Here is a 9,157-nt window from a genome sequence, read left to right as displayed (position 1 = left end):
CACTTCTGTGATAACATATTTAGGGGGGGGAAACCCCTGCACAACTGCAGCCAGGGAGAGGAGTGAGAATGTGTGAGAGAAACAGCTCTGCAGACACCAAGGTCAGTGAAGAAGGAGGGGGAGGAGGTGCTCCGGGCACCGGAGCAGAGATTCCCCTGCAGCCCATGGAGGTTAGTGGTGGAGCAGAGATCCACCTGCACCCCATGGAAGAGCCCACACTGGAGCAGGTGGATGCCTGAAGGAGACTATGACCCTGTAGGAAGCCTGTGCTGGACCAGGCTCCTGGCAGGACCTGTGGATAGAGAAGCCCACACTGGAACAGGTTTGCTGGCAGGACTTGTGACCCCATGGAGGACCCATGCTGGAGCAGTCTGCTCCCGAAGGACTGAACCTCATGGAAGTGACCTACAGTAAAAACAGCCAGATCAATAGAAACTACACAGAATATTTCCTCCATCAACTGAACAAAGCTAAATAAATTTGCAAAGCATAGAACTGAAGGTAACTCAGATCTGGGTTTTGAAAATCAGAAGTTCCTCTTTTTCATAAATGTAAATGTAGTTCAGCTGGCTGGGGTATAGTTTGAGTGTACCAGGCTTTCAGTCGATGCACTCAAGACACCTTTACAATCTTAGCTGCACCTTAGCACAGCATGTTGCCTAGCGCCGCGCTGGCAACAGAAACAACCCATAACATAATGGCAGTAGTCCCCCCCTCCCTGGTTTCTAAATATAGTTTGACTCTCCTGGAGACTTAAGACATTTTTGGATCTTTCTTACAGAAGTTAACATCACTTCAGTGCAGACTGCTTTAAAAAAAAAAAAAAAGATATATATATACACACACACAGAGAGGGGTAAACACACTCAGTGTAGGTGTGTCTCTGACTCCATTAAAAATATGTGCCCACTGGGCTGTGAAAAGCAAAATTAGTTCTGCATGAAAAGGCTCTTATTTGTGTGTTTTTGGTGACAAACCCTCTCAGATAGATGTGAAAGGTGTTATTAGCACCGTGTTATTCCAACGCCTTCACACCCATATCCCAACCAACCTTTCTTTTTACTCCCCCGGTAGCCTTTTCCCATCCTGGGAGGTGCAGTCACTACCATCAATGCAGCTTTACAAATCCTGAAAGACAACCTCACAAAATCAGGGTTTATCCAGATGAAAGAAAGCAGAAAGCTGCTTTAAAATCCACTGTACCACATGTCTGTAGTATGGAGAGCACAGACCTAAGAAAGGTGCAGGAAAACCAAACAGATCTTACTGTATACAACTACCCCCTGTGTGTGATTGACAGGGCTGAGGAGAGGCTCAAGGATCTGCTTCCACACCCGGTGGGGACCCAGAGCACATGGACCATGGCCAACCCAGTAAACTCAGCTGTGCCTAGGGACATTGCTGGGTGCCATACTTCTGCCATCAACACCTCTAAATCATCAGGATTTTTTTTTTTTAAATAAACAACAAGAGTTTAGGTTCTCCCTGACTGGGATTTACCATGATTTGTTTTCATGTGCTACTGAGTAGGATTTGGCAAGACCTCCAAAACACAGAAAAGGGGGAACTGGTGTTTAACAAAGTAACACTCACTTCCCGAATATGGTTATTATTGACGAACGATACTGCTGCTGGGAGTGTGCGTGTGTTTGTTTTTAAATGGAGCATAGTTTATACTTCCTAGCAGCAGGCAGGTTTTCTGCTAAGCACTACATTCACACCAAAATTAGAGTAATTTACTCGAGAGTACACACAGGTTTATCTCAAATCTACATCTCTTCAGTGCTGCATTCAGAAGGTGCATGTTTATCCCAGTACTTCTGCATAAATCACTTTGATTAGATGAGCTGTTTCCAAGAAAGGTTAAAGTTTCATTTCTGTATTGTCTGCAGGCTAATCAAAATAGCTGAAATACCAGTCTTACTAAGGAAAGAGACGAGTTATGGAGAGAGCAGTTGAACACACTTCATTAACAGAAAACAAAGATAGTTTTGTTTCGTACAGTATTGTACAGTGGTTAGTGCTATCTTCATCTTGAACCATTCAATCTCTTCTCTTCCCAGTGCTTTCTCCTCTTTAGTATCTCCTCACTGTCTGTTTCCATCTACAGAGAGAACAGCCCAGTCTGAGGCACAAATAACTTCTAGCCTCCAGGTAATGCAACCAGCTGTTGTACACTGCCTGATGGAGCAGTGAAGGCTTCTTTGTCCTGAAGGGGTTTGGTTTTGTTTTTGAAATGGCTCACATGCTAATGATAGATTAAAGGAATAACCATGGACTTGCCAGCACGCAGTCGTGTAATCCATTACTGAATGATCATGTTGCTCAGGGGAACACACTGTTTTCCCCAGTGGTGAAATCTTCAGGAGTTTCCCAAATTCTCCATTTCTTGAGATCCTTTGGGCTCATGGCTCTGCGCAGTAAAGGAACTGTGAGGTTCACTCGCAAGATGACAGGAGGAGATTATCAATCTGCTCCTTGGCAGCAGCCAAGCAACACATCCAGCACCGTGGGGCTCTCCAAGGGGGAACTGACCCCGCTATCCCTAATCAGCAGGGCAGAGACTCTGCTTTTTATAGCAAGACTGTTTCTTCCTTTGTACTTCTGTCCAAGCTGCTGCCAGCAGATGTTGGCAGGGATTTCAATAGCGGTTTTGAATCAGTGCCTGGAGAAGGCACAGGCAGGTTGAGCCTGAGCATCCCCTATGATAAAGCTGCACTGAGGTTTTGGCATGGTCCTGGTCCAGCCCAGCCCACAGCCAGGGCTGCACTTTCCCGTGCATAAGAGATAAGGGAGCCTAAAGAATATGTAAGCAGTATGCATATTCCCTGCCCATTGCTGTCCCCATGGGGACCTCTTTGTGCCCCTTCCTCTGTTACCACCACTGTGTCCAGAGTCGTCCATGTTTGCTTCTGCTCTGCATCACGCTGTCCTACAGCTGTGCAATACTCACCAGAAAACAAGACTGAAATGCAAACCAACAGCTTGTATTTCACTTTCAGACTGGGACTCCATTTTCCTCAGACCCTGAGGAGAGGGACTGCTTTGCAGCAGATTGCTCTACCTTGGAGGAGCCAAAGCCAGGTTAATAACATCATTGCTGCAGTTGAGAAGTGTCACTGGCAGCTAGAAAAAGCGAGAAATTTCACACGCTGAATATGGAGTTTTCTCCTGAGGAAGTCCCTGTGGTTTGCTGCCCCCTCACAAAAGGAAATGTACCTTGAAATTTTTCTGGCTGTGGGAGGCAGGGGTTGGAGTGGTGACAGCATCTCAGTCCCAGCCTCTTCCCATCCCAGAGGGAAATGCCTCGGTTGCTGCTTCTGCCCACTACATATACCATGGAGAAAGGAATGCAGGTGGGAAGAAGGTGAAAAATCCTTTTATACCATTTCATCTACCAGCACTGGGGTTTGTTGTGCTTTGACCATGCGAGTGCCACATCCAGGATCACAGGGCGGCCCCAGCGCCCGTTGCCCATGATGGGGTGAAAGCATACAGTGCAGCTCCATTTTCCTGTGTTGCTGCAGGGCTACCCATGTCCCCATCAGACATATTTCTTTGAGGCCACAGGCAATATTTTCAATTGAAACAGTGATTGCGACGTATCCAGAGTCAGGGCAAGACTTGTGGCAGCAACAATAGCACTACTTGGTGACAAAAGAACAATCAGTCCTTCCTGGTAGCAGCTGCTGGGGCTGCACACGAACTGGGAGGAGACAAGAGGCTCCCTGCCTGAGTGCAGAAGGGGAAAAAAACAAAGACAGAAGGAAAGAAAACAACATGAAAGCCTGGGAAATAAAGCAGCAGCAGAATACAAAACCAAATGGGTGGCTGTCTAGTTCTGTAGGAATTTGTTTTTCCCTAAAGCAGCACATGAAGGGGCTGGATCAGAGCCACATGGAGCCAGACCCCAGGTGAACGGCAGCCCGCCTCCACCCTGCAGCAGCAGAGGCCTAGCTTTTGTTGCTGAAGAGCCCGTGGCTCCCTTCAGGAAAGGGCACCTAACAGCATGGGCAGATGTGCCATCTGATTCTGCCTTTTTAAAAAGCTGGAAGACCGACTCTTCGGGAGCACTGGCATTATCTAAAATGTCATGAGACTTCCAAACCTCCAAAATCCTGTTTCCTTCCTTACCTGTCCCATTTCTTTTTCATGCAACGTATAATCTCAAATGACAGTTTAAAGCCTCAGTTTCTCAAACCATGGGTACACTCATCTAAAACTGTGATCACTATTAGCTGCTGTACACTCTTCAGAGCTTAATAAGCCAGGTAAGCACAAGAGAGGACACCAAGTGCCACAGCTTCCTTAACCCATCAGGTAATGCTGACCTGCCTTTTTTCCCCTAAATGAAGGCCAAGATTAATTACTCACTTCCCCAGACCTCCTCAGCCAGCCACCTCCTCTCCCTGTTTCTCTGGCACTTTCTAAGAGCCAACCTGAGAGATCAGTGCTGGTGGTTCAGACCTCTCAAATTCTTGCAAACCAAAGCAAAATATTTTTCTTCATGTTATTTTTTATGTCTGGAATAGTGGCTTTTGTGGTTATAAAATGCTTCCATGGTGTGCTAACATTTAACCATCCCTAGGTTTAGTTTACCTTGAAGACTGTACGCTTTTTAGTGTGACATTATCCCTTAATTATTTTAATGAATTGTGTGTGTTTTGTAGTAAACTGGGCAGTAAATCATACAGGCTCTTTACAATTGGTTTTACAAAATGAGCTTTAAGGACAGCACAAGGCTATGACCACATTATTTAAAAAATAGATAGGCAGTTTATTTACTGACCGCAATTTTGAGCTGAGTTCCTACCATCTATTTTCTTCTGTTTCTCTTTGACTTTCACACTTTGCCAGGGGCTCCCTTGCTTGGAGGCTGCATCCCACACACATACTTGGCAAGCACCCCCAGCCCTTGCTCCCTCCTGCCGCCCATCACCTGTGCAAGTACATAATTTCTCTGCCTTCCTGTTTCCCAAAGTGTGCATGGCAGGTATTCCTCATGTAGTTGGAAGCTGCGCAATCAACTTGAGCCTAGGCTCAGTCGGACAGGACAAACATGGTTGCAGGAGACACAGCCAGCGGCTGCAGCATTGTGGAAACCTGTACACAGCCTAGGAAATGCTGGGCCCAGCCTGGCACAGCTGCAGCAATTTCATCTCTTTCCAAGCACAGCTCAGTAAAGTTACCCGAAGGATGCAGTGCAAATTAATTGATAAGCACAGGTACCTTGACGATGCTGTAACACTTGGTAGAGATAATTAATATACTTCTCTGTGCAGAGAAAATGATGAAGCTTTGTATTCCCACTGCAAGAATCAAGTGGAACAACTTTCTGAGTTTAATAGCAGGGTTGGACGCAGTGTAGCCTGCTTAGCTGCTTGGGCAAGCTGCCCTGCACTGACACCCCACAACCTGGGGTGTGCAATGGGGGAACCAGGTGTGAAAAGGGTGAGTATTTTGATCACAAAAGCAATGAAATCACAGGACACAGAAAAACCTGCCAGAAAATCCTAGGAGCAGCCACTCTACAAGAGGTTAGGTTACCTGTGACACCCAGCACGCTGGTAGGAAAAGAAACTGGAAGTTTTCCAATTCAGAGTCCCTGTGGGACTTTAGGCCACGTTCCCTCCTAAAAGCACCAACCGACACTCTTTGGCTCTTGGCAGGTAGAGTCATAAGGAGGCGACAGAGTTTGGGAGACATGAAAATCTGACTGCTTCTCTAGGCTGTGCCATGCAATACCACTGTAGTATTGACTGGATTATAGAGCGTCCCTGTTCAGCCTGCAGCTGCATGTGTTACTGATGTAATTGAAAGCCAAGCCAGAAAGAAGATTAAAAAAAAAAAAGAAGAAGAAAAAAGAGAGTGAGAGAGAGAAAACAACACATTTTAGTTTTGGGCTATGACACTTGGGACATTTTATATCAGAACAAGAGGACATTTGTCTGGGGTCGGTCTGCAAAGACACCCCAGCAGAGATGCATTTATTATTTATCCAAGCTCTGGGCCTACAGACAGCAAAAGTCTTATGTAAACCCCCACTTGGGGTTTCTGGATCCTCACTTAGACATCTGCTGTACCAGCTTCATGTGGAAACAGCCCACTCAATTAGGGAGAGAGCAAAAAGGATTCATTCGTCAGAGAGTGGTTACCATTAAGTGCATGACTTTGAGCTGGTTTTGTGTAGGTGAACTGTAATTTTCCCCAAAGCAGGGAGGGAAAGAGCCCTAACTACCTACTGCTGAAAGGAATCTGCAGGTGTTACCTCTGCCAATACAAAGCGGTCCAAGGCCAAGCAGCTCAGCTCTCTGCTCTTAGCGAGAGGGAAGGAAAAGGGATGTCTGCCCACTCAGGGCAGCTGCCCTGGCAAAGAGGAAGGACAAAAAGGCTGCCCCAGATGGGTAGGGGCACCCCTTTCCCTTCCCTCTCACTAAGATGGGACAGTTACAAACCCTGTATCCGAAATTAATAGTGAAATTAATTCATCTCAACCTGACTATTTGCACTTGGGTCCTTCGCTCTTATTTTCAGGCACAATCATTCTTTAGGACTGCTTGGTATCAGATCAATAAGGCCATGTAGTGATGCACCCCAGGCATTTCCCACAGCCTAAAGTAGTTGACAAGGCAGAGGTTGGCGAGATGAAGATGCAGGTTGTTTGCCCTATGCATAAGTAAGATTTTGAGAGCAGTGGAGACACAGAGCTTAGGAACGGTCATACACAGCATCACAATATTTTGATGCTTAGCTTTGTAAATGTTAACTCACAGGAGTTCAACCATGTCTCAATAATTAAAAGGCTTTTGATAATAACGTTGGCTTCGAAAGAGTAGGCGGCCAAATGAGTCTCACATTGTGTATCAAAGGTCAAAGAAGCAAATCATTTTTAATTGAATATGCAAATTGTGCAAACTGTCTAGATGTCAAGAAGTTTGAAAGCAAAGATGTGAGTTTGGCAAGTCATTTCAAAAAACAAATGAGATCCATCTATCCTTTAATTAATTAATTGTAATTAGAGGGCTCTAAAAAGCAACAGGGGAACTGTTCCCAACTGCATTGGGAACTGCAGCCTAACCAACAGGGAGATGGCAAGAAACTATAAATTTACACTTGTGTACTGAAAATAATTCGGGCTTTGAAGGTACATTGTTATTTACTACAAATCTAGCCATTTTCAGTTTTTAGGTAGCTTCACACGCCACATTTCTGCATTCCAGCTATTTATTTTGTGACTTTACAATCCTTATTGTTTCTTCCATTATCTCTCACCACACATGTGTAAAAACCCCACAAAACCAAAACCTGACTGACCGTGCAGGGGAACAGTAAAACTGACTATACAGTATGTGTTGTGAGATGCAATAAACTAAACAAATAGAAAGGCAGGTGGTATATTTTCTTAATTTGTTTCATCTACCTTGGGTGTTGCTTGGAACAGCACTAGGTAGGCATTTGCTAACAACTGTGTGCATTTGTAGCAGATGGTCCTCCATTAAAAACGAGATCTCAGGCAGAAAGCTCTGGGAAGCCCTCGAGGGACTGAAGAAACTGTCAGTCATGTATTTATTCCTCTTTCCAGAATTCAGTCTATAAAGCCAGCCTGTGTGAGCTATATACCCAAATGAGAAGAATTCTGTCTTATCTCTATCCTGCGAAGGTACTGATCCTTTACATGGAGTATGTGGTCTGCAGCTTTTTTCTTTAACCGATGGTTGCAAAAGGATGGTGAGAAGCAGCAGCAAAGCTGAGTGGTAGCTCCTGCACTGGCCAAAGAGTGACCATAAAAAAATGAACATAATAGACAAACAGGTTCTTGACAAAGAGCATAAAATACAAGATAAGACTGTAATAACAACATTTCCATTACATTTCAATGCCCAGTGAAAGCTGGACTGTGATTACATCTCACCTCCTAGATTTTCCTATGCTGGCTCATGGATGAATTTTTAAAACCCAATTTTGACACAGTATCTTTGAACCTCAGCTCCATCAGACATGGTGAGGAGCCAACAGATATCATCTAACTGCACAAAAGGGCTCTTTATGGTTTAGGATACAGCATAACCCTAGCTTGTCTGGAAAAATAAGTGTAGAAAGCGCCTTGTGTTTTGCAGTGCCATCACTGTGGTGTGACTGGAAACTCAGTCTGGATTACTGGGATGCCAGAGCAGCCCTCAGTTTTGCAACCTGCTGCATAAGCCTTTGAAATCCAGCTCTGTGCTGCAGCTCTCTCCTGCACTTCTGCCACCAACACCTCCACTCACACTACGGTTGCCCCTCCAGCACAACAGAAGGAAACCCAAAAAATACTCTGAGATCAAAGCAGGGGATATTGATGTTCACCTAGCTTTCAGCCAAAGCACCGCTTGTTTTAAGGGACTTGGTGGTGCAACCTGCCATGCCATATTACTGTATGTCAGGCGATTAAGACTCGATACACTCTGGAAATTTGCCACTCATAAAATCAGGGCAGATGCCCTGGAGAAGGTTTGCTTCTTCCTTCTATCACTGAAGTGTCCTGGGAATATGCATTTATTGCCTCACAGGTTGGGGTGGGGAGGGAGAGGTCTGTTCCTGTGTGCATGCACACGCACACTGTGTTTCCTCATATTTAAGATGGAAATAATCCTACTTATATCCTGTGTGAATCATTTTAAGATCTGTTGACAAAAAATGCAAAAGCAGATGACTTCAGGAAACAGAAAGATTACCTCTATTCCATGGCACAGAAAGGATTTGCTGCTGCCCAAGCACCTCAGCTCCCCTGAGCACACATTGCATTGCTGCTTCTGTACCAGGACTTTCTTAATTCGTGAGGAGCCTTGGTCAAAGGTTTTCCTTATGGAGGTGTTTCTATAAATCAAAAGGGGAGAACTTTCACAAACCATCCATCCCCAAGCATACTGTCAGAGACTTCTCCTAGCCAAAGGCATGCAAGTAAAGGACTTTGTACGATTTCCTCGATTAATCAACTGTAGAGTCCTAGTGGCAAGTCTGGTTAAACATAAGATGTCTTCCTTAACAGCTAACTGAAATCACCCAAAGGGAGATTGTAACTTGCCCACATGCATCTTCTTTCCTTAACACCTCTGACTTCTAGACTCCAACACAAAGACATTATTTCTCTAATAAAGCACATGCAGAAAACCACACA

This window comes from Leptosomus discolor, chromosome 6 (genome assembly GCF_034619465.1).
Source record: "Leptosomus discolor isolate bLepDis1 chromosome 6, bLepDis1.hap2, whole genome shotgun sequence".
In the NCBI taxonomy this organism is placed as follows: Eukaryota; Metazoa; Chordata; class Aves; order Leptosomiformes; family Leptosomidae; genus Leptosomus; species Leptosomus discolor.
Note: the sequence above shows the minus strand (reverse complement) of the source record.